Below are 23,312 nucleotides of genomic sequence, written 5' to 3' on the forward strand. Positions count from 1 at the left end.
TCAAATTTCCTCTTCTAACTTTGAAACATTTCTTCTTTTCCCTAGCTTCATAGCAAAGTAACATTTTAAGAGTCACAGGAAGAAATATCCAGAATATAGGCAACACTGATTCATTGGACTGCTTCAAATGGCTAGCATGGTCTTATGGCAGCGGCCTCTTCATCAGAGCTAATGATAGTAGTGGTTGTGATCCTACTATGCATTCCCAGTAACAGGGATAAAAGCACAGCAAGAGCCACATTAACTGCTTCTTTGGCAAAATGTGTGTGTGTGTGTGTGTGTGTGTGTGTGTGTCTGTGTCTGTGTGACAAACACACACCACCATTCATGATGTGGTTGGATGAGACACCTCTCTATTACCCGTGCATGGGAAAGACTCTCCTCCCTGAAAGAGAGGGGAGTGGTTGTGGGCGGGAGCCCGAGCACCGCCCCTAGCAGGGGGCAACCGCCCCCTGCTTTCCTAAGCTCACCTGGCTGGCGCCCCGCCCACCAGCCGGCACCCAATCGGGTGCCGCTGGGGGGGCGTGTCCAGCTAACCTTAAATCGAAGCGCCAGCCCTCTCCCCGGCCTCTTTCCTCCTCATCTCGCCGAGAGTCATCAGCTAGGAGTCATCACAGTCATCACAGGGAAGAGCCACAAGGTTTGGAGTTGGGGGGTTTGTGTGTGGGGAGGATGCTTGGTTCATGGCTTGCCTTTTAACTTTAGGAGGCTTGCATGCGCTCATTGCTTTACTGCTTTTAAAAATCCAGGTTTGCCTTGCTGTGTCCTCTTTTTTTTCAAAACCTACATTTAACCTTCCATTCCCAACCCCCCCCCCCCCGCTCCTGGTGCTTTATTTGCTTGTGCGGTCTAAGAGCGAATTACCTTTCTTGAGCTGCAGCTTCTTCCCTTGCCCAGCACATGCCCCCGGTGAGGTCTGAGTGTGAGTGTGGCTCCATCTTTCTTTCTCCCTTATCTCCTTGCTTGTCTTCCCTGCCTCTGCTTGGCAGCTGTGCGTTTTATTTTAAGCTTGTACATTTCCCCTCTATTGCCCTTGCCTGTCCAATTGCGTGGCTGGTCTGGGTGACTGCATGGTGCTGATAATGCCAAGGTTGCAAGTTTGATCCCTGTATGGGACAGCTGAATATTTCTGCATTGCCTGGGTTGAACTAGATGATCCTCAGGGTTCCTTTTCCTGTTCCTTTCTGATTTTAAGTTGTGTGTGTGTGGGTGTGCTTGCAGCGTGTGTTTGTGCCTGCCGTTTATTGATTTATTACTCTTCTAGCGTGGGTTTAATTTACCCTGCCATCCCTTCCATTGGTACCACTTAAATCGGGAGCCCCCTGTAAATTTTAAAGGCTGCCGGGGCTTGGAAAAGACTTAAACCTCACCCCTCTTGGTTTCTCTAAGCCACCCCCCCCCGTCGCTTGATGTTTGGAGGATAGAAATAAGGCAGGGCTTGGGGTGGACAATTCAGGGTTTCTGATCAGGGAACCATTCCTCAGCACGGCACGTTCATACGTTTAGAACCTTGAAGGTGTGCCTTTGCCTGGTTCTTGTCATTGGCTTCACTTGCCAGTACAGGCTCCCTAAAGAAAACCATTTTTAAACAACAACAACAACAACAACAACAACAACAACAAAGGTTACGGCTTATGGTACCTTAATGAAAAGTCCAGGTTTATATTTCCACTTCATTTTGGCTCACTGTAAGGACATCTATTTTTCCTTTTCTTCAAAAAGATTTTCCTTGCCCGGCATGTTCATTTTCCCTCCACTCCTCCCTCCCAACTCTCCCCCCCCCCACTTTCCTTCTCCGCCCTCCACCCCTCCACCCCTCCCCTCCACATTGGTCTTTGGAGTTTCCTTTGCTTCTTACCTGAGTAATCACAGTTGCCAGACAGGTTTTTCAACTGCTGGGGCAGGCTTGATTGCTCTCTGAGTGACCAGCATTTTGGGAGGCATTGTCTTTATGCACCTGGCTTCAGCAGCTCTAGTTGCATTGTCAGTTTAACTAACCAGCAGTTTGACCAATTACAGTCTTTTGTCTGTTTAAGCACCCTTATTTCCCTCAACTGGTCTTGAGCCGACCTTGTGGGCAAAGATTTACTTTTCTTTGCTTGGCAAAGTTTCCTTTGTTTGATAAAGTTTCTCCAGCAGGACCGCTGGTGTGGAATCTTACTGATTCCCTTTTCTCTTATTTTGGCTGCAGCTTCTGAGCATCTCCTTGTAAGCAGTTATTTTCAATTCTGTTTGATTACTTGGCATTGCTTTGCGCCTAGATTTGCCTATCATTTAAAAGGGGCAACTTAAGAGCTTGGATAGCTCAACTGGTTGGAGCATAATGCTGATAATGCCAAGGTTGCTGGTTATTGTTCATTTTGTCAGCATTTACGCGGAGCAATTGATAATAGTAATTCCTACTCATAGCTATAAATCCATTGGCTATTAATTGAGAAACTATTGATTAATAGTTAATTCATCAACTGTGCTCTGAACTTTATTGATGCACAATAATTGTTTACTAACATTTATTTACAGTCAAGTTATTAATTGATTGGTGATATTAATACTAATTAAAAACAACAACAATAATAAAATAATACGTAAAATAAATTTGGAAAATTAATAATAATAATAAATTAATAATAATAATAATAATAATAATAATAATAGTTAATAATATTAAATAAATAAATAAATAAATGAAGATTAAATTTAAAATAATATAATTAGTGACAAAATAAATAGTAGGCGCATTTTACTAGTGCACAGAGCAGCTCATGGCGCCCAAGAGGAAGCGCACGGGTGCAGCACCAGCACACACTGCAGCTGGCGACCGTCATAATAATAAACCCAAACCCATTTCGCATTTCCTCAATGCCTTCAGATCATTCATGGTTGACTATGAGCAGCGCTTTCTCTTAGCTATTCTTTAGTTCTATTTGCCTTGTGTTTCTTACTTCCTTGTTTCGCAAACCAGTGGCCAGCCTTTAAACAACCCAGGTGCAGGCCCAAGCCCTCAGTCAGGAACGGCGGCTGTGCAAACTAGGTCTCGGCCTTGCTCGGTGACGACTGACTTTCAGAACCGCATCGGGGCGCCTGCGTGGAGGCTGCCGGCCCGTATCAATAACCCGGTGGCTTCCAGTTCTTCTTTGCAGAATAAGCAGCCCAGGGTCTAGCTTCCAGAATCAGGCACCTCATCAGCCGGTGATGACGAGTCAGAATGGCTTACGCCCTTTATGTCGAGAAGAAGCCATCAGAGGTGTATCGCACTGGAAAGCTGGACCTTAGAAGGATTTAAACGTAAGGTGTGCGGGTAATTCAATAAAGGGCAATGCCAATGGCAGTCTTGTAAGTACCCGCACGAGTGTGAGAGATGTGCAGGGGCTCACCCAGCCACAGTGTGTTACAAAGGGAAGCGGCTCTTTCGGGGAGGTCGGGGCTTTCACCACTCTAGTTCCAGACGAACCCCCGCAGCAGGGAACCATCGATAAAGTCCTTCTGGGTCTAGCATTTTCTCAAATTCAGCTTTCTCCTCTCCTCAACCACTTGTCCATCCATCCGGACGGAAGTGCAGCATCCTATCTTTGGAAGGGTTTCTCAGAGGGTTTTAGAATCCTAGTAGTTGGCTCCTTAACCGCGAAGGACTCTACTAATCAGAAGTCAGTAAGGGAAAGGACGCTCGCCCCGCCCCATGGGTAGCTAGCCCCACCCCACCATGTGTGCCACTCTGGGTGCCAGAGCAGCTAGCTCTGCCTCTGGAGTCACACTATGGCATACACTATGGGATGAACCCAACAGGGCCACCACTTAGCCCCTGCTTGGTCTCCAGACGGAGGCACCCCTTCCCAGACCCACCCCCCTTTTGAGATTATTAGGCAACCAAATGTATCATTCCATAACACCTCATACAGGAATTATTTTTTCCTGGGGAACCTGCCTTTCTCCCAGATCAACTACAAGAGCAAGACCACAGCTTTAACAAAATGACAGCCCAAACAGGAAGACACATGGGAGCTTTGAAGTGTTCCAGATCCATTCCCTGTTCTCCCAATGAGCAGGGCAGCTGTGGGCAAAATTGCAAAGAAGTACAATAATGATTTTGTCCTCCGTCCTAGAATCTAGTAAGCCTTTAAGCACAACAGTCGGAATCGCATAATTTCAGTCCGTTAACCATATTAGGGAACATGTATAGTTAGTAAACAAATTGCTAGTTTTGTGAGAAATAACACTTCACTGAAGTGGATAACGCTTTGGCTAAGAGCTCACCTTTGGCAATCTTCTAGAACATGTTGCATATGTAGCAGTTATTTCTAGCTAGAGTGAAACTGAAACCTGACGTTTACAGTATCAAAAAAAAACATACACACACACACACACAAAAAAAAAACCACACAAAAAACAAAACAAACAAAAAACAAACGAAAACAACAGCAGCAACAACAACAAAAACCCTTCCCAAACCTGCGTATATCGCCCTTGGGCATCGTGCTGAAGAAGAATCCTGGGGAATTTCAGCCCATTCACAATTTATCCTATCCGAAGGGCGGCTTAGTAAATGACGCCATTCCACCAGAGTTATGCTCGGTGAAGTATGCCACCTTCGATCACGCGGTTAAATTGATCAGGAGTTTTGGTCAAGGGGCGCTTTTGGCGAAGTGTGATATTGAATCGGCTTTCCGCCTTTTGCCGGTGCATATTTCAAGGTAAATATTATGTGGATAAGGCCATGCCAATGGGCTGCTCTGTAGCCTGTTCGGCTTTCGAAACATTTAGCACCTTTTTTGGATTGGGCCTTAAGATTTAAAACAAATTCCATTGGGGTTACGCACTATTTGGATGACTTTCTCTTCATGGGGAGGTCCGCCTCCGGGGAATGCGCCTCACTGCTGGAGGCCTTTGCGGCCTTGGCGCAGGACTTGGGTGTTCCTCTTGCAGCGGAGAAAACAGAGGGACCCACTACTTGCCTCACGTATCTGGGCATCGAGTTAGCTCAATCCTCCCGCTTACCTAGGGAAAAAATTGACAGCCTTAGGGAAATAATCCGGCCCACCCTTCTGCTAAAAAAGATTACCCTTAGGCAGATCCAGTCCCTATTAGGTCATTTTAACCTCGCTTGCAGGGTGATCTCCCCGGGACGCCCCTTCTGCACCCGCTTGGCCAGGCTGTCAGTAGGCCTCAATCATCCGCACCACAGGGTTAGACTCCCGAAATCGGTCAAGGAAGACCTGGAGGTTTGGGGGACCTTCTTAGATAATTATAATGGAGTCTCGCTATGGCAGGATATTCTTAACTTAACTTCAGATTTTCAGGTCCAATCGGATGCGGCAGGGTCGCTAGGTTTTGGTGTGTACTTTAGGGGGTGATGGTGTGCTCAGCAGTGGCCAGCAGGATGGCAGGGCGAGGCTATCACGCGAGACCTGACTTTTCTCGAGTTTTTTCCGATAGTGGTCGCGGTGCACATCTGGACGAAGGAGTTTCAAAATCGTCGGGTATGCTTCAGAACCGACAACCAGGCGGTGGCGAAAATCTTAGAAAGGCAGTCATCTCGATCTACAAGGGTAGCGGCCCTCCTGCGGTCATTCGTGCTCCGGTGCCTCGAGTATAACATAATCTTTTCGGCCAAATTTGTACTCGGTATCAATAATAATATTGCGGATGCTTTGTCTCGCTTTCAGATGCCTCGCTTCCGGTCGCTTGCACCTGGAGCGCAACTGTTGCCCGAACCCTTTCCGGAGCATCTGTGGAACGTTGGAGACGCAAAGTGATTAAGGGAGTATTAGCGTCTATCGCACCTCCACCCTCAGGTCTTACAAGAAGGCCTGGTGCGATTTCCTGGGCTTCAGGATGGGGTTATCCGGTACCGGCCCTAGTGTGCCACCGTCCACCGACGACGTCCTAAGATACCTTTCCCACCTTGATGATCTGGGTCGGGCCCCAAAAACCCTTAAGATTCACGTAGCTGCCATTAGCTTCTTCACCAAAGCCACGTTTTCGTCTGACCCAGGCAGTGACTTCCTAGTTCGCCGAGCCATAGAGGGATGGAGTAGGCTGCAACCTCCTAGGGCCAGGGGCCGTAAGCCTATATCGTATGGCTTACTTTCTCAGATCCGTTTAAATCTGAGGTCCATCTGCTGGTCCAAGTATGAGGCCCGCATGTTCTCCGCAGCATATGCGATTGCATTTTTTGGGGCCCTGCGCGTAGGGGAGGTAGTAGCCGAGGTTAGTGCAAACGGCTCATGGCGCGGCCTTCTAGTGGAAGACGTGCAACTGGGGGATGGGTCCATGTCGGTGCATATACGTCAGTCAAAAACAGACCAGGCGGGTAGGGGAGTGCTGGTGAAGTTGGCAGCATTAGCTGAGAAGGGCCCATGCCCGGTAAAGGACACCAGAAGGTTCCTCCACCTCCGGCCTCCCGGCCCGAGCCCGCTGCTGGTACATGCGGATGGGTCCCCTTTACTCAGACACCAGTTCACGAGGGTGCTACGCAGGGCCATTGGCGCTTGTGGGTTACCATCGCACGATTACGCAGCCCATTCCTTCAGGATCGGCGCCGCAACAACAGCGGCTCGTCTGGGCTTGCCAGTAGACAGGATTAAGGAGATGGGCTGTTGGAAATCCGATGCGTATAAAGCCTATATCCATTAGATTGTGTTTATCCATTACTCCGACTTACCGTTCCTCTTTTCCTTTTCATCCTCAGCTGCCGTCAAAAAGATTGTGTGGATTTGTGGCCACAGTATAGTTCACTGGGCCCGCGCAAGTGCGTGTGGTTCTGGCCTCACCACTAACCTTGGGCTGCATCCTGGAGTACGTTGTTTCTGGTTTTCCAGAAGAGGCATGCGTTGGCAGGAGCTTATGCCGTTGTTGAGGGTGAAAGTGGCCACGTTTGGCCCTCCCGACATCCTTATTATTCAATTGGGGGAGAACGACCTTGTTGATAGAAGAACTGCGGACTTGTCATGGAACATTCGAAATGATTTGAATGAGATTGCTGTCTTGTGTCCCGGAACAATGGTGTTCTGGTCCTCCCTCCTGAAGCGGATTGTTTGGCGCGGAGCTTACAGTTGTATGGCCATTGAGAAAATCAGAAAGACTTTGAACCGGGCCGTGTCCCGTTGGGTGCGCTGTCGGAATGGCCAAGTTATTGTGCATGATCGTATTCGGATTGGCAACATGGACTTGTATCGTGATGACGGGGTTCATCTCTCAGACCTGGGGAATGACCTGTGGCTTGACAGCATCAACGGTAGTGTTAGGGATTGGTTGCAGCTGTGAGGGTATTGGCGGCGAGCCTTTGGCTCGTGTGGCGGTTAGGCATTGGATTATGGTGTTGTGGTGTGTTGGAAGGCTAGGTGTGGCCATCGCCTACGCCTTCAATTTTGGGTATTCCGTTAAAGGAATCCGGCGGTCGTGTATTCTGTCCGATGCCTGCTTGGCGGGAGGCCATGGCACGACCCCCGGTGACGTCAGGGGAGAGCCTATAGTTGTATTATCATCAACAGGCTCCGCCCACTGGTGATTCAACCCCTGTGGTGGACATCCAATGCCTAAGCCAATACCTTTTCACTGCTGTAACCAATAAAGTTGTGGCCTTTCCATGCCCATAAACCATATATCACGTGTCCTTGTCTATTCATTTCCACGGCGCGGGGGTCGGGTCCTCGAACCACAAAGACTCTCCTCCCTGAAAGAGAGGGGAGTGGTTGTGGGCGGGAGCCCGAGCACCGCCCCTAGCAGGGGGCAACCGCCCCCTGCTTTCCTAAGCTCACCTGGCTGGCGCCCCGCCCACCAGCCGGCACCCAATCGGGTGCCGCTGGGGGGGCGTGTCCAGCTAACCTTAAATCGAAGCGCCAGCCCTCTCCCCGGCCTCTTTCCTCCTCATCTCGCCGAGAGTCACCCACCCTCCACTCCCTTTAGCTTAGGGTCTCGGCCTTGCTATGGACCTTAGGTTGGTCGCCCTGGTTAGTCGGGGGGCCTGGTAGGAGTTTTTCCGCATGGCAGTAGGCCATGAGGTTTTTTCGCCTACCTCGTAGCAATCGTCACAACTTTCGTGGTATTGGTGGGTAGGTTAGGCATTGGATTATGGTGTTGTGGTGTGTTGGAAGGCTAGGTGTGGCCATCGCCTACGCCTTCAATTTTGGGTATTCCGTTAAAGGAATCCGGCGGTCGTGTATTCTGTCCGATGCCTGCTTGGCGGGAGGCCATGGCACGACCCCCGGTGACGTCAGGGGAGAGCCTATAGTTGTATTATCATCAACAGGCTCCGCCCACTGGTGATTCAACCCCTGTGGTGGACATCCAATGCCTAAGCCAATACCTTTTCACTGCTGTAACCAATAAAGTTGTGGCCTTTCCATGCCCATAAACCATATATCACGTGTCCTTGTCTATTCATTTCCACGGCGCGGGGGTCGGGTCCTCGAACCACAAGTATCAATCAACATGTGCAGATGGCTGGAATGCTAGGATGAGACTGAACTATTCAGTACACAAACATTCATCTCATATGAATGGCATAAGCTTAGAAACAGATGTTTGCATCTCCCCCATTAGAGCATCCCTGAGTCCAGTGGTCAGGAAACTTAGGTGTAAACATCATGTTCATTGAGCATTCATTCTGACTTTCTTGCACAAAGCTTATGCAGTGGTTAGGCTATCATGTCCAAACTTTAATGAACATTTGTTCTAATTTGTTTATGGGGTGGCTATATGACAATAAGCATTCATGGTGCTTAATCAACCATTTATCCCCCACATTTTGATGTTTTTCCCCATCACTTTCTAACTACAAAATTCTTGTGGTTTTTTGTTTTTTATTTGTGTGCTAATAGAACACTTTAATTGACTTAATTTTGCAAGCTTTCAAAGTTTCCATCCTACCACAAAATAATGATAGTCTGGATGCACTTTCATCTGTTTCCATTAGAGTGTGGCAAACTTTGGCTCATGATTAGGGTATAACAAGTGGAACCCTGTGAAATAATATCACAGTGATTTTAGTAAACTCATCTTTTACTTATTAAAACCCACCCTTTTTTATTTTGAAACACCTTCCTTTTGGTTTTAAAAAGCACTGCATACTTAATTCTATGATAAAATAAAATCAGTATTAGAACAATTTCCTACTTCATAACATCACATACTTTTTAAAAACTGTAATTGTTATTCATTATCCATTTTAAATATTTATTATAGTTATTTTACAGTAGAACCAACATTAAATATGAAAAATCTTTTTCCTCAGCATTATTTCTTGTACATATTTTCTTCTTTTTTCTTTAGCTATTTCCTGCACCTTAGAAACTTGTTTTGGGAACTTAAGCGTAAAACAAAAATAACCTTGAAAACATCATTAGTTTTCCATTTTTACAAAATGTTACACTTTTTTCCTTTGAAAAATGCCAGGATGTTTTTGCTGTATTGTTTATTAAGGGCTCTACTTCATCAACTTGCTTTTTAAAGAAGCAGTAGGCTTAAATAGCTTCAAATTTAAAATAGTCTGCAGCTCATAAAGCTGGACATTTCTTTCTTTCTACGGTGCTTCTTTTTCATCTCTCTACAGAATGAAATCTATCTTTACTTTTATTTCTGCATCCATCCCTTCCAGGCGTGCTGCCTGTGTTTTGGCCACTTTTGCAATTTGCAGGAAATATTCTAAGGGATATCTGATTTTCATTCCAAAAAAAAGTATATATATTAGCCCTCTTCCAAGAAAATTAAAAAATGGACATAGTTTTATGACTATGTGACTTCCAAGGTAGTACAAAATTGACATTGGGTAGTATATGAAACTGTAATACATAGTTTTATGGAGTATAATTCTATGCCAAGTCAATTCAAATGTGTTTGAGGGTGGTAAAATGTTCCAATACTAAGCCTGTGTCAGAAGCAGGGCACTTGTCGAAGTTCTTGTTTTTTGCTTGAAAACCCCTGAAAGGATATTTATTTAGCTTAACGCTGGACGCAAAAGCATATCAATGAGAACATAATTTTTGTGGGATAGTCTTGTCACAGAAGTTTTTCTGGAAGGAAAAATGTAGTTGGTAAGTGGGTAAAAGATGAGGATATTTTTCACTACTGTGCAGGTGACAATAAATGAAAAGAACTAAGTTGTAGATCTACTTCTGTGTAAATTCTGCAATGAACAGTGAACCTAGGTGGATTCCAGCCCCCCTCCTTTTTTGCAGAATGTCAGTCTTATTCAGAATACTGTTCTGGCACCACCTCCAAAGATAAGATGCATTTTCCACAGGCCAAGAATAAGTTCTTTCTTTGAGAATGCTATTCCCACTCACCCCCTTTCATTCATTCTTTCTTTGGTACCTCTGCTTTCCTTCTCTTTTCCAGTATCATGTATGTTAAATAAAACTGCAATCCTGTACACAGTTTATTTACTTAAAATGTTTTATGCTGCCTTGCACAGAATGTTCCGAGGCAGTGCACAAATAATAAAAATCATTAAAATACATTATCATTAAAAATCCAATTAAAACAATAAATTCAGCCATATCCACGACTCAGAGAGAAAGAAATAACTTCAACAGAAAACAACAAGCTGGGACAAAGCACTCCATAGCCAGAAAAGAACAAATACAATTTTAGCAGGCACTGAAATATCACTGTCACTGCCTGCCTTACCTCAGAAGGTAAAGTTGGTGCTGCCACAAGAGAGATATACAAAGCATTGCCATACATATTGGCAGCTTTAATCTTGGGTTCAGTCCATACATCACAGTAGAAACATGTTTTCTGCTGAAGAGCAGAGGTTCTTTTTGGATTTGGAGCATAACGAAGACACAAATGGGGTGAACACTAAAGATTTTATTAAACAGCCCAAAGAAAACTATGAAGCACTGCAATTATCTTACGCCCTTCTGGCTGCTGGGCTTCCCATCAGCAATAAGAAGAAGAGAAGAGTTTGGATTTGATATCCCGCTTTATCACTACCCTAAGGAGTCTCAAAGCGGCTAATAATCTCCTTTTCCCTTCCTCCCGCACAACAAACACTCTGTGAGGTGAGTGGGGCTGAGAGACTTCAGAGAAGTGTGACTAGCCCAAGGTCACCCTGCAGCTGCATGTGGAGGAGCGGGGAAGCGAACCCAGTTCACCAGATTACGAGTCCACCGCTCTTAACCACTACACCACACTGGCTCCCTCAATAGACATGACTCCTGAAGCTGGCTGGTATGCAACACTCTCCAGAAAGATTTGCATAGAGTTTCTACCAACAGAGGTGTTCTCAGGGCTTATATATTGTTGGAATTATGTAAGCCGCATCTGGCATTGGGTGGGAACACATCAGTTTCTCATCAAAATGAAAGGCTACTTCACCAAAATGAAATGGCGGGCAGTCAACATGGACAACTTCTAAGACTAGCTGACACACCCTTTTGCAGGTGCCAGCATATCAGAGCTAAAGAATCCCACACAGTGCCATCAAAGCCTATATATCTAGCTGTGAATAGCAGGCTTGAAACAGAATTAACCATTTAAAGGCCAGAGGCCCACATGATTTCTAGATGCAAAAGGAGCATTGCTGGATACCACCTAAATCTCCTTGAAATAACAATAGTCTTCCATGACAGTCCAATACAACATGGGAGCCACTTGCCTGGGTCTTGTCCCAAATTATTTGGGAGGTGGAATATCATTTCTCCATCTCAGCATGTCTGCTCCATTTACCACGTGGAAATGAATCCCATACTATTGCAATTAACAGATGAATTGGGCATGGGGTGTTTTTTTTGGTGGGGGGGGGTGTTGCTATAAAACCTAGGCTATTCCTCATATATTCTCTACCTAGGGCATGGGCTGAAGGCGCAGATTGCAGCCATATTGCTGAAGCTTAGCAGGTCTGAGTCTGGTCAGTGCCCTGATAGGAGATTGTTAGGGAACTGCAAGTACACTTTCTTGAGTTCCATGGTGGAAGAAAGGCAGGATATTGTTATAATAAATAAATATATATACTGCATTGTATCACATTATATATGGTACAGTTGTTGATGATAGTAATTATGGTATTAGTATGGTGGTGGTAGTGTTATCTTTGATCCACATTTTTAAGTTAACCAACCTACCGGTAATTTGCATCTCCTTGACAAAAGCACACATCAGAACATAGCTATCCTTCAGATTTTGCACTTCTTTTAATTTTACAAAGCAGCTGAAGGGGGGAATTGCAGTGGGAAAGCAATAGGCAGAAGTATTGGTACAGGCAACTTCCTGTTTGCACAGGGGTTGTGTTATAGGTCTTGTGCACACCAGTGGTCGTGCATAAGCCCGTTCTGCCGCCACCCCATTCCACCCCCTTCTGGAGCCGAAAGCCAGGCGCATGTTGGCAGTTGTGTGTCAATTGGATGCATGCAAAATGGTCACCACCTGTATCTCTCTATTGTCCATTGTTCCACAGAAATTCTTCCCCGTCCCCCCGTTCACAATATTCAAGGCACAAAAGTGCAAGGACCCATGTTTGCCAGGAAATGTGTACTTCCTGACTCATGTAATGTGTCCAAGAACAGTGCATGATGGACCACTATTCCCATACTGCAGATGAGAAGGCTGCAATAATAGTGAACCACCTAAGGTTACACACTGAATTTATGGCTGCTAGAATTTGAACTGGTAAATTCCTGGATTACTACTCATTCTCTTAGCCACTATATTACACTTGCAGTTAAAATAAACTGCATCAGGTTGTTGTTAAGATTGCTTTCAAGGTGAGCTTCACTCGCTCCGGAATAAAGACATAACAAAATACCACAACTCTACACTCAGAAGCCCTTTTTTGATGCCATCCCTCCTTTTCTTCATCATATCTCTGTTCCTTTTCATATATATTGTGATGCTGCCTGACCCGAGGACACAAAAGCACAAAATCCTTGCAGCTTCCCTTTGGGTTTGTTTGATTTTAGCCTGTTTGGCGACACAGTCAGTATCGCAGCTTCAGACTCGCCCTTCATTGCAATCCTAATGGGCAATTTCAGATTCATGATGAAGAGTAAGACAAACAGGCAAATGGCCGTAAGCACGCAAGCTTGAAGGGGCTTCGTTGCCAGCTCATTATAGCTCCACTAATGAGATTTCCATCCAATTTGTGGGATAGCAGAACTCTACTCAAAAAGGGGGATAGAGCCACTGATACAGTGGGATTACTATGCCCTATTTTTTAAAAAAGAGAAAGGAAAGAAATAACCTTTGTAAAATTCTAAATTCACTGAGTTAGTGCAGTGTTCATATAACACTAACACAATGCATAAACAGTTGTTGGATTATTTACATTGCTTTCATCAGCTTAGCATAATTGCTAAAGTAATGGAAACCTCATATACCCTACTTAAGCTGCAATAAAAACACAATTTATGCACAATCTTCAAATAAAATAAAGAGCATAAGTTTTTTCTTCTGCCATCTTGAGCGTAAACAGATGCTGTTTATCAGAATCAGTTTTGAGATTGGTAAAACGGATTGAAGAAGAAATGGAGAGTGTATGATTCCAGCCTGTCTCGGCTCATGAAGAGGTAGTCCCCATATGGCACAGTATCCATAAACATTTAAAGCTATTTCCCGATGCTCCACGATTTTTTAAAGTGAGCCTGAAATATATGCTGCTTCAAACTCATAGCTTGTAGAGAAGGAATGCAGAACTGTTCCCTCCAGATACTATTATTTCCATCACCCCTGGCCACTGGCCATTTTGGGTAGGGCTGATGGGAGCTAGCATACAACCACATGACAAGGACCCAGGTTTGCCATCCATATTATAAAAGCTGTGTGGTATTCTTAGATATCATATATAGCCAAGAATCAACAGAACTTGGAACTCTGCTTGCTGGGAGATGTGGCCAGAGGTCACATCTACACCATACGTTTAAAGTACTCTTATACCACTTCAACTGTCATGGTTTATACTGGGAACTGTAGTTTGTTAAGGATGCTTAGAATTGTGGGTCTGTGAGGTCAGCACCCTTAACAAACTATAGTTCTCAGGATTCTTTGTAGGAACCCATGATTGTTAAAGTGGTATAGGAGTGTTTTAAATTGAAGATGTGGTAAGCAGGCAGAAAAGAGAACCTCCTGGATCTAAAAAGAAACCCAGCTGTCACAGAAGTTGTGCCTGGGTTCTACCACTGTAGGCTGAAGAGCATGGGGCCTCACATGGCGAATGCTTCCACCATAGAAGAAAAATATCCCAAAGAAAACTAGATATCAGAGACAAGGGTCCTAGCCTTCTTTCCGACACTTCCTTGTCTACATGCATGGCAATGTTTTTATGCATCGATATCATTCAGTCTTGGGGTGTACTAGTTAGGAATGTGTGAGAAATTTGATTCAGTTCACATCTGAAGTTGAACCTACCTAATTTGCACTTTGCAAAACAATATGAGCCATGCTTTAAAATTGACAACTGCTCCTAATTTTTCAACACAGTTCTCCACTCAGGTAATGTGAGCAAAAATGCATATACTGAGGTAAAGTGTGGCATCCGTTAACCTAGAAGCTTCAATGCTCCTTTGAGTGGTTGTTTAGTTTACTTTGTGCCTCTTCCAGTTAATCCAACAAATGTGCTGCTGATAACTCTCTCTCTCCCTCTCTCTCTCTCTATATATACATATATATATAAAGCTATAGGAGGTATTTTAATGGTTTATTGAAAATCTTTTCACTATTCAGCTGGATCTGTCTTACCAGGCCCCTAACCTGAGTGATGTGAGTTATTAATTAATATAGATGCACAAAATACTTCAGCAGATTATAAGCAACAATTTTCAGAACACCTTAGTAACTTATCATTAATTTATAAAACCTGTAATTTTCAAAGTAACAACATGTTTGAAATATTCTTTCAGTCACAGATTTGTTCAGTCAGTGATGACCTTGGGAAATGATTAGGGCTTTGTGTTTTTAATTGCCCGGGTTAACTGTTGTGTTTCTCCTCTATAATCTCTGATGTTACTTGTTTATTCAAAATCAGTTTTATTATACTGATACCTTTCAACAAAATGTTGTCTGGTTAGCACACACATCCAAGAAATCAACTGATGTAGGATATGATCTAGCACATAGGGAGGAGAGAAAGCAAGTTTTTTCTATACCTGAAGATTTTGAATATTAAATTTAAGTGTCTCAAATATTTGCACATAATTGATTTTAAAGACCACTTCTCTGATTGTCTATGAAGAATAATGTAGGGTTGATGTTTTTTAATGCTGTCAAATAACAACCTATGTTTATTTTCAAAGAAGGACTGCCCTCATGAGGCATTTTTTAATATTTGGGTAATGTCCATCATATCAAGTTTAACATTTCTTAATGTGTATAGCTCTGCATGAATCTGGACTTTTCAGTCTGTAAAAATGAATTTTACTAATTTACCTGTCTTTAATTCATCAGTGTTACTTCTGAAGTTTGGAAAGAAAGACAAATTTTATTGTGGAGTATCACTTTAAATTCCTACCCCCATTCAAAAACGCTTTCAGTGAAGTAAAGCAAGTAAATTTTAAAGTTGAAAATAAGACAATCCTGGGAGTAAAAATCAGTCACTTATCAGTGTACTTCCATGTGGCTCATTCCGAATTCAGAATTTGGAACACAAATTTAGAATATTGAACGTGGCATTATTCATTACCTGGCACTCAGTCACTCAAGGCAGTTAGCCAAACAAGCTATCTCTCTACATACAGGTGAACCAACATTTCTGAGAATCTTAAAAAATTGAAAACATTCATAAATCAAAATAGGAGGTTTTCTATGAGAGAAGCTAAGAACGAGCCAATTTTAAGTATACTGGATGTGAAAACAAGCCGGGTTTCCTGACAAGACGCCTCCATTTGTGCCGACGATATCAATTAGTGACTATAAAACAGACTTACCAAAGATGATATTTCAATCAGTAATAAGCTTTCTAGATGCAAAGAGGACATACTTTCTTTTCTCTGCTTCTGTCTGAGAGTCTAGGAAGGACAATAATGATTACTGTAGCTGGCGGATGGAGGAGAAGCATATGGGATAAAAAAAAATAAGGTTGCTTATGAAGTGACATTTCGAAAACTTCCTCAGTTCTCCAAATTGAATCACAAACTTTTCTGCAATGATTTCTGCCAGGTTTTGCATTTGTTATCCAAATGAAAAGAAATTATTTCCCTCACTTACTTTGTTCTCATAACTATTATTTCCTGGTTCTGCAAGGGCATGATTTGGGGGCAGAGGTCCAGGGACCCACTCAGCAGAATGAACATGAAGGACCCCAAACCCAGCAGGAACCCTCACCTCCAATATAAGGCCATTAAGTCCAGAATCTACAATTACCTAACTATACTCCTAAGTATTTTGATGATACACAATGTTTTCCTATGGAATATGTTTAATTCTAGACCACTATGCAAAAGTACTAATATTCTGGGCACTGAATAGTGAGGAAAATTTCAGGTGATTGTATCATAAATAACACAAATATTCTGTTAATATTTCCACCTGTCTTTATTTTTCTAATGTGTGTGTGTGTTTTCTGAAGTGCGAACTGGTGTTCCAGGTATATGTAGCTGGTGATTTTTGTCATTCACATTCTTTATCCATATAAGAAATGTTGGATTGCCTCTGAAACTTACCATACACAAATCTCAGTGCTGTAACCATATACAGTATTATCCCAAGGGCCTTGCTAACAGGAACCTGAGAAGAAGAAGAGAAGTCTGCTTATTCCAAAAATCTGCTGACCCACAAACACAGTCAAGCTGAGGAACAGTTTGGATGTTGAGGGAAAAGGTCCTAAGATCAATCTTTATCCACCCCCATTTTAGAAGAGAGGGATATTCTTTTATCTAAATTCAAAGTTTTCAGGATATCAGTCACGCTCCACACCAAAGGACTTTTATGGTGCCAAACAGAATATTGTTGTCGTCTGGTGTTTGAAAATTATGTTATCTCAATCACATATATAAGTAGAAATATTACACAAATAATACAATTCACAAATAAACAAGAACACCAGCCTCCCTAAGTTCTGTTGTTCCTTTTCAGGTTGTTACCATAGAATCTGTCCTTGAAGCCTGATATTTCTGCTGGTCAGTGAGGAAAAACGGAATCTTCTTATTTCACCTCAGCACCACAGCAGTCCTCTAAAAATGGCGGATGGTGCCAGTAGCTCAGGAACAAATTTATAGCCCTTTATAATCTAAAAGAACTTAGACAATAAACTCGTACTGTTGGGGAAATGCATAACTCTTAAACAATTTAAAGGACACCTTACAACTAACCTATTCTTAAGGGTTCAAGGCCTTACAGAGAGGAGAGAGCAGGCATGATCCGAACGGCACTGAGGTCATGTACAGAATGGTGGCTGCTCTCTGCTTCAGGGGTCTTGCAAAACATGTGCAGAATCATTAAAGTGATATACACAAGTGGGTTACTCATGCATGATCAGGTCAAAAAGACTACTGTTGCAGTCAGTGCAGATTGATAAAGAGGCAGGAGTGATGCAGTCAATTTCTGTGAGAACCCAAAAACTGACTGCACCATCTTGCCTGGAGTGCTTTGGGAGCAGAACTTTGCTGCAGAGGGATATGCTGATGTGAGCTGAGAGCTAATGTGTGGAGAGAAAATGAGAGACACAGCTGAGGTTCCGAGTGGAGATGCTGAGCTCTAAAAAGTGAACCTCTAGTTCTTCTAACACGCTTTTTAAGACCATTGGGATCTCTTAATTTATTATAGGGATACCTTGGGACCTTAAAAACATTCTTTTCATTCCTTTCACCTCGAAAAAGCGTCTTTTCTTTCATCCTTCCCCTGCCCATGTGTCCCTTTAAACCTTTATTCCTATTTGCATCAATAATTATTTCTGGATCTAATAGATATGGAACTGTAAATAGTGAAAGCAGAAAAAGGGGGATGAAGAAGAGGGAAATAATGTTGACCAGGATGTGTATAATGATTAATATTCAGCATACAACATTTCTCAAGGATGGTATATATAAATACCTAATTTTGTGCCATTATCATAGAAATGTTGCCTAACCTTAGCTACCCCTTACTTACTTATGGTCTAATTATCGTGATTTTAACCAATGCTTTTCCATTCCAATAATGGCCATATCTGGATTTATCTTTACTTTCAGCATTGTTCATATCACTCATGCAGTGAAAATGGTAGCAGGAATTTAAAGTTATTTTAAAAACCATAATGGTTTTTAAAACAAAAACCACACAACAGCATTCAAAACAAAAATAATTTTCTTTTCCTGAAAAACTGTGATTTAATTCCATTTAAATTAATTTCACTCTGTAACGTATTTCACTTCAAGGATCTCTCAAAGGCTCCTTCCCCACCCCCCTTTTTTTACACCCAGCCTGGTGATAAAAATTAGAAACAAATAAATGAGATGAGCAGCAGCAAGGAAACTGGATGCCTAAAAGTGCATCAAATATAATTGGAAGAGCAGAAGAGAATGTTTAAAGTAAGTTCAAGAACAGCGATAAGGCTGGAGGTGATGTTATCTATTGGACAGAAGGAACCATTAACATACACCAGAGTGTTTTCAATCACTTAATCAGAAAACCCTTTTCCTGAGCACTGTTTCTTGTCCATGTGCCACAGACAAACATAAATATTTTGGATTTCCTGCATCCTTCAGTCTGATAATAGCCTCTTAACTATAAGCCCTTCCCACCTCAAAGACAAAGCTAAAACAAATGATAAAGCAAGAAAGATAGAGATGATTTCTATGCCAGATGAGTTTGTGAATACTCCGCAAAGGATCTGCTGTGACTTTTTTGCAACTTCCCTTTAACTTCAACTCAGTAGACAAAAAAATGGGGCAAGAAAATGGCTTAGGGTTCACTAATGAAGCTGCTGGGCTATATTACAGTAACACTGCAGTGGTGTCAAGTTCATCTGAAGCAGAGTTTCCTTGCCCATCACATACGAGATTCTAAAATGTCAGCATTTCATTTTAACACGTATTTTTATTCTCTTTATTCTGTCTGACTGTCTGCCTCCTGACTTACACCCCATTATTCACCTGAAGCTCAAAGCAGCTTTCATAGGCTTCCTTGGAGGTATTTCATCCAGCTAACTTACCTGCCCGAATTCTAAGATGTGATAAACTTACTCCAGTGACGGCAGTGGTTGCGGTGAGGGTGCCTAGTGTCAAGTGCGCAGTATGAGATACTGCCACTCAAGTGTGCACTACAGTACATAGGCAGCTCCCAATGTCGTGCGAGGATTGTATAATATTGCAGGATGAGCACTTCTAGCAAAAAATAATAATGTTTTATTCTTTTGGAGGTTTCTTGTAAATGTATATATAAATATGCCTTTTTTTAACACTGTATGTCACTGTGAGATTGTTTATGTAGTAAGAGACAAATAAATGTAATTATTATCAGTGATAGAAAATTCAAATAATGAACCTGCCAGTGGAAGTCTGCATAAGGAATGCTGCTAGTACAATGAGGCTATCCACCCTCGCCTCCTCCTCTTGTGGTTGGGAGAATCTCCCAGTACGGTATGGGGGGAAGGAGAGGGCAGATTGTTCCATTAGGCAAGCAGAAATCTGCTTAGCGCTACTTCGAATTCCTGCCAATATTTTTACCACTAGTCTACTAAGCTGGAGAGAAGAGGCAGAACGGAATGTGTAGGTCTTACATTGTGCAATAGCCAGTCCCATAGGCTGCCCACGTTTACCACCTATGGCATGGGCTTAAACACTTCGCTAATTAATGAATTTGATTTCTAGCCCGCAGGGCCTATAGTGGGTAGCAGCAGTTTAAAAACATCCCAAAAGCCAGTCACACTTGGCCAAATCCATTTTGGAGATAGTAGCATACTGGATCAGGAGAAGTGGAAATTGGCTCAAGAATGCTTCCTTGCATTCCTATGCAACTCCACACTAAGGGGCTTTATATTGAGTTACAATATAAACTTCTGAGGTTCTGGGATCCAGTTCAGGCTACCAAGCTAGTAGCTAAATCAAATATAGATAAGAGCCCACTATACTTTACAGCCAGCTGGGATGAATGCCACCAGATATCTTTAAGATATAGCTGTGAAAGCAAGATCATTGATAGCTAATGAATATGAGCACCTCTTGCATATGGGGAATATATGTTTTCAGTCTGCAAGTTGTTGGCAACGTAACCATCTCAGTAACCCCAAACAGTGAGGGAAATGGTTTTGAATAGGGCAAGGAATGGAATGATAAAAAGACATCAGTCCCAGTACTTTCGTCATCAGTTTACACATTTGGCAGAATCCAGTGCTCAAACATTTCCTAATTCCAGTTTGAATGCTCCCTAATTATGGGTCCAAGAGTTGTTCTGCAAAGTTTAAGACTTCTCCCTGGCATGCTGGTATACAATGAGTTTCATCCATGTTAGGATGCTTCAATATGCACCTAAAAGATGGCTGTTGTTGGCGTCCATCTGTCTCAAGAGACAATGCAGTGCACCTCCACCAAAGTCAAACTACTGCAAGCCAGAGCCATATGTTTGGGACCAGCTTGGCTGCAGGATTTGCCAGGAGGTGTACAAGGCACTTATCCAACCGTCTTAGGAACTCCACTCTGGATTTGTGCTTACTCCTTAGCCTTTTCTTCTCCTGAAGTAGACCCACTGAAATTAACTGACAAGATGATCATGAATGACTTGTCCCTTTGTTTGATTAGGCCTGCTCTGAGAATGATTTAATCTGACACTGTCTATAGACTGTGGGGAAACTGGGGAATAAATCCACCTCGTATCCATCGTGCTTAAGTCTAATAAATGCATGGAGGGGTTCAGACCACAGGCAAGCACCCCCAAATTCGTCCCTCCAGATGTTTTGGGACTACAATTCCCATCATCCCTGACCACTGGTCCTGTTAGTTAGGGATGATGGGAGCTGTAGTCCCAAAACAGCTGGAGGGCCAAGTTTGGCCATGCCTGCCATAGAGTAAGCTGTTCTGCCAAGCTTAGCTAGGTCAATTCCCCTAACCTTGGGAGGAAGGGTTATCAAACTCTTATTCTTTCACTTCAACTATGTGAACCCTACAATAAGGAGGTCTAAGCTGGATGCTCCAAGCTTAGACCGTGTGGCTTATGCAAGCCATCTTTTTATTTCTTTACAAATAATTTAGAAACATTTACCATTTTGGAACCTAAGTTACAATGACCTTTTTTTCATTTTTCTTTTTTTTTTTTTGCTGCTGTATAGAAAAGCACATGAATCTGAACTTTGAAGCGTTTGTAAGTAAACCATTTTAGAAAATGTGTGGTTGCTCTGTATGTCAAGGTTAGCTGGGAACTTGGAAACGACTTACAGTAGAAGGGGGTGTTTTAAAGTCTATATTTCCACACTTTATTTTGCTGTATGCTTTTAAATCTCTACCAGCGCTCTCTCACTATAGAGCATTTGCCTCAAACCTGAATTTAGGCATCCAGTGAATTCTCCTTTTTATATTATGCCATAGCTATTATTTCCTTTCACCAAATTAAACCAAGAAAAACCTGAAAAGTAAACCCTTATAATATTGTGCTAAAGTATTCCTAGAAGACCCTGGACTCTGGACCAATCATCACTACTTGCTTGTATCTGTTTTATATTTCCGCAGATTGTTGGATCTTTGATCTAGTTTAATATTTGTCATGGTTTTTCCCCCCTTGGGTTTACTAATGGATTTTGTAGATGAAAGACAAAGATCTATAACTCTATTAAAGAAAAATGAGAGGAGGGGGGGAGAACAACTAACTTCCTCTGCTCCTCTTACTTTTCCTCCTCCCATTCAGTTATCCCAACCACAGCTTACCTGCAGCATAATCAGTTCAATCTGTGTCATACAGAAATACTAGATGCCATATTTTTTCGTGTATAAGAAGCACCTGTGTATAAGCCGCCACCTATTTGGGGGGACTAAAAATTAAGAAAACACACTATGCACTATCCATGTACAGTGGTACCTCGGGTTACATACGCTTCAGGTTACAGACTCCACTAACCCAGAAATAGTACTTCGGGTTAAGAAATTTGCTTCAGGATGAGAACAGAAATCGTGCTCCGACGGCGTGGCAGCAGCAGGAGGCCCCATTAGCTAAAGTGGTGCTTCAGGTTAAGAACAGTTTCAGGTTAAGAACGGACCTCCGGAACGAATTAAGTACTTAACCTGAGGTACCACTGTATAAGACGACCCCTTATTTTAAAAATTTAGGAAAAAATAAAGTCTTATACATGGAAAAATACGGTATAATCCCAAAAAATACGGGAAGATGCATAGCAGGCAGAGAAGGGGTTAGATGATGCCTGCTCCATCCACCCCCACTGGAAGTGGCTTTTCTTCATTTAAAGGAGTCATAGGGCTACTACTCACACATGGGTGTATGTGCAATGTGTAGTTTGGGCCTTAGACAAAAGTAGTTATTGCTGTCTGTAACTAGATTGTTGTGCATGGTTTTTATAATGATTTTTGTTGTTTGTTTGTTTGTTTGTTTGTTTGTTTGAATAGCTAAAATAGCCTAATGAAATAAAATATCCTGTTAGATATTCAAAGGCTACTCAAAATATTGGGTGAGAACACAGGTCAGAGACAGAGTGCATGCTTTGCATGTTCTAGGTTCAGCCCTTGGTCAGATGATATCAAGCATGTGATGATACAAATGACCCCTGCAAAATGCCCTGAGGAGTCACCGACAAGCAAGCAGACAATACTGGGATAGGTGGATTACCGTAAATTATCTTAATCCATGTGCCAAGAAAACCGTAGTGTGCTTGCAGAGGAATAATAGTCTTGAATATTTATGGCAGAACTGGGAAACCTGTGCCCTGCCCAATATTGTTGTACAACTCCCCCCACAAACCCTGACCACTGGCCTTGCTGGCTGGGGACTCATATGAGTTCAGAGTCCAAAGATATATGGAAGGCCACACATTTCCCATCACTCCTCTGGGGAAAGGGAGAAGCATGGCTGCAGGATGGAGCCCAGGGACACTTCTTTCATGTGCCCTTGCTGTTTGAAATTATTGGGCGTACAATCATGACAAGGCCAGATTATTTGACCAGTTTGCAAGATTGCCTTACATACAGCAGAACTGGCTGGAAGGTTCTTCTCCCTGCCTGCTCTTACAGGCTTTATTTTTTGCTGGCACAGGAATAGGGCGACCAGATGCAACGGAGAACAGAGCTCTTGTACCTGTGCAAAAAGGAATTTCAGCAGGTGTGGATTGCCTCAACCCTTCGTGACAAGCTGCACCTGCCAACTTCCCTCTTCTCTACAAGCATTCAATCCAGGATCCCTGTCCCCCTTTCATCTGGGCACCCTACAGACAAAAGCACTGTATCTTCCCCCATCCAAGCTCTTGGTAC

The 23,312-nt window shown here is 42.9% G+C and overlaps 1 protein-coding gene and 1 long non-coding RNA gene across 6 annotated transcripts in view; one reads left to right on the forward strand and one right to left on the reverse strand.

Annotated features, from left to right (window-relative positions):
- ZFPM2 (zinc finger protein, FOG family member 2) overlaps positions 1-23,312 on the reverse strand; it is a 448,057-nt gene that overhangs the window by 411,380 nt on the left and 13,365 nt on the right. For 4 of the 5 annotated variants that reach the window (XM_083450430.1, XM_083450426.1, XM_083450428.1 and 1 more), the window contains one exon: positions 15,855-15,935. The gene's annotated coding sequence lies outside the window, so the exon portion shown is untranslated. Of the gene's footprint in view, positions 1-15,854; positions 15,964-17,237; positions 17,311-23,312 lie in introns of those variants that run through there. The other variant, XM_083450429.1, reaches the window with a different exon arrangement.
- On the forward strand, positions 15,617-17,381 carry LOC310682262. The gene is made up of 2 exons (XR_014513824.1): positions 15,617-15,665; positions 17,002-17,381. It is a non-coding gene; the product is annotated as an uncharacterized lncRNA (long non-coding RNA).

This window comes from Podarcis tiliguerta (genome assembly GCF_965153285.1).
Source record: "Podarcis tiliguerta genome assembly, chromosome: 7".
NCBI classification, from domain to species: domain Eukaryota; kingdom Metazoa; phylum Chordata; class Lepidosauria; order Squamata; family Lacertidae; genus Podarcis; species Podarcis tiliguerta.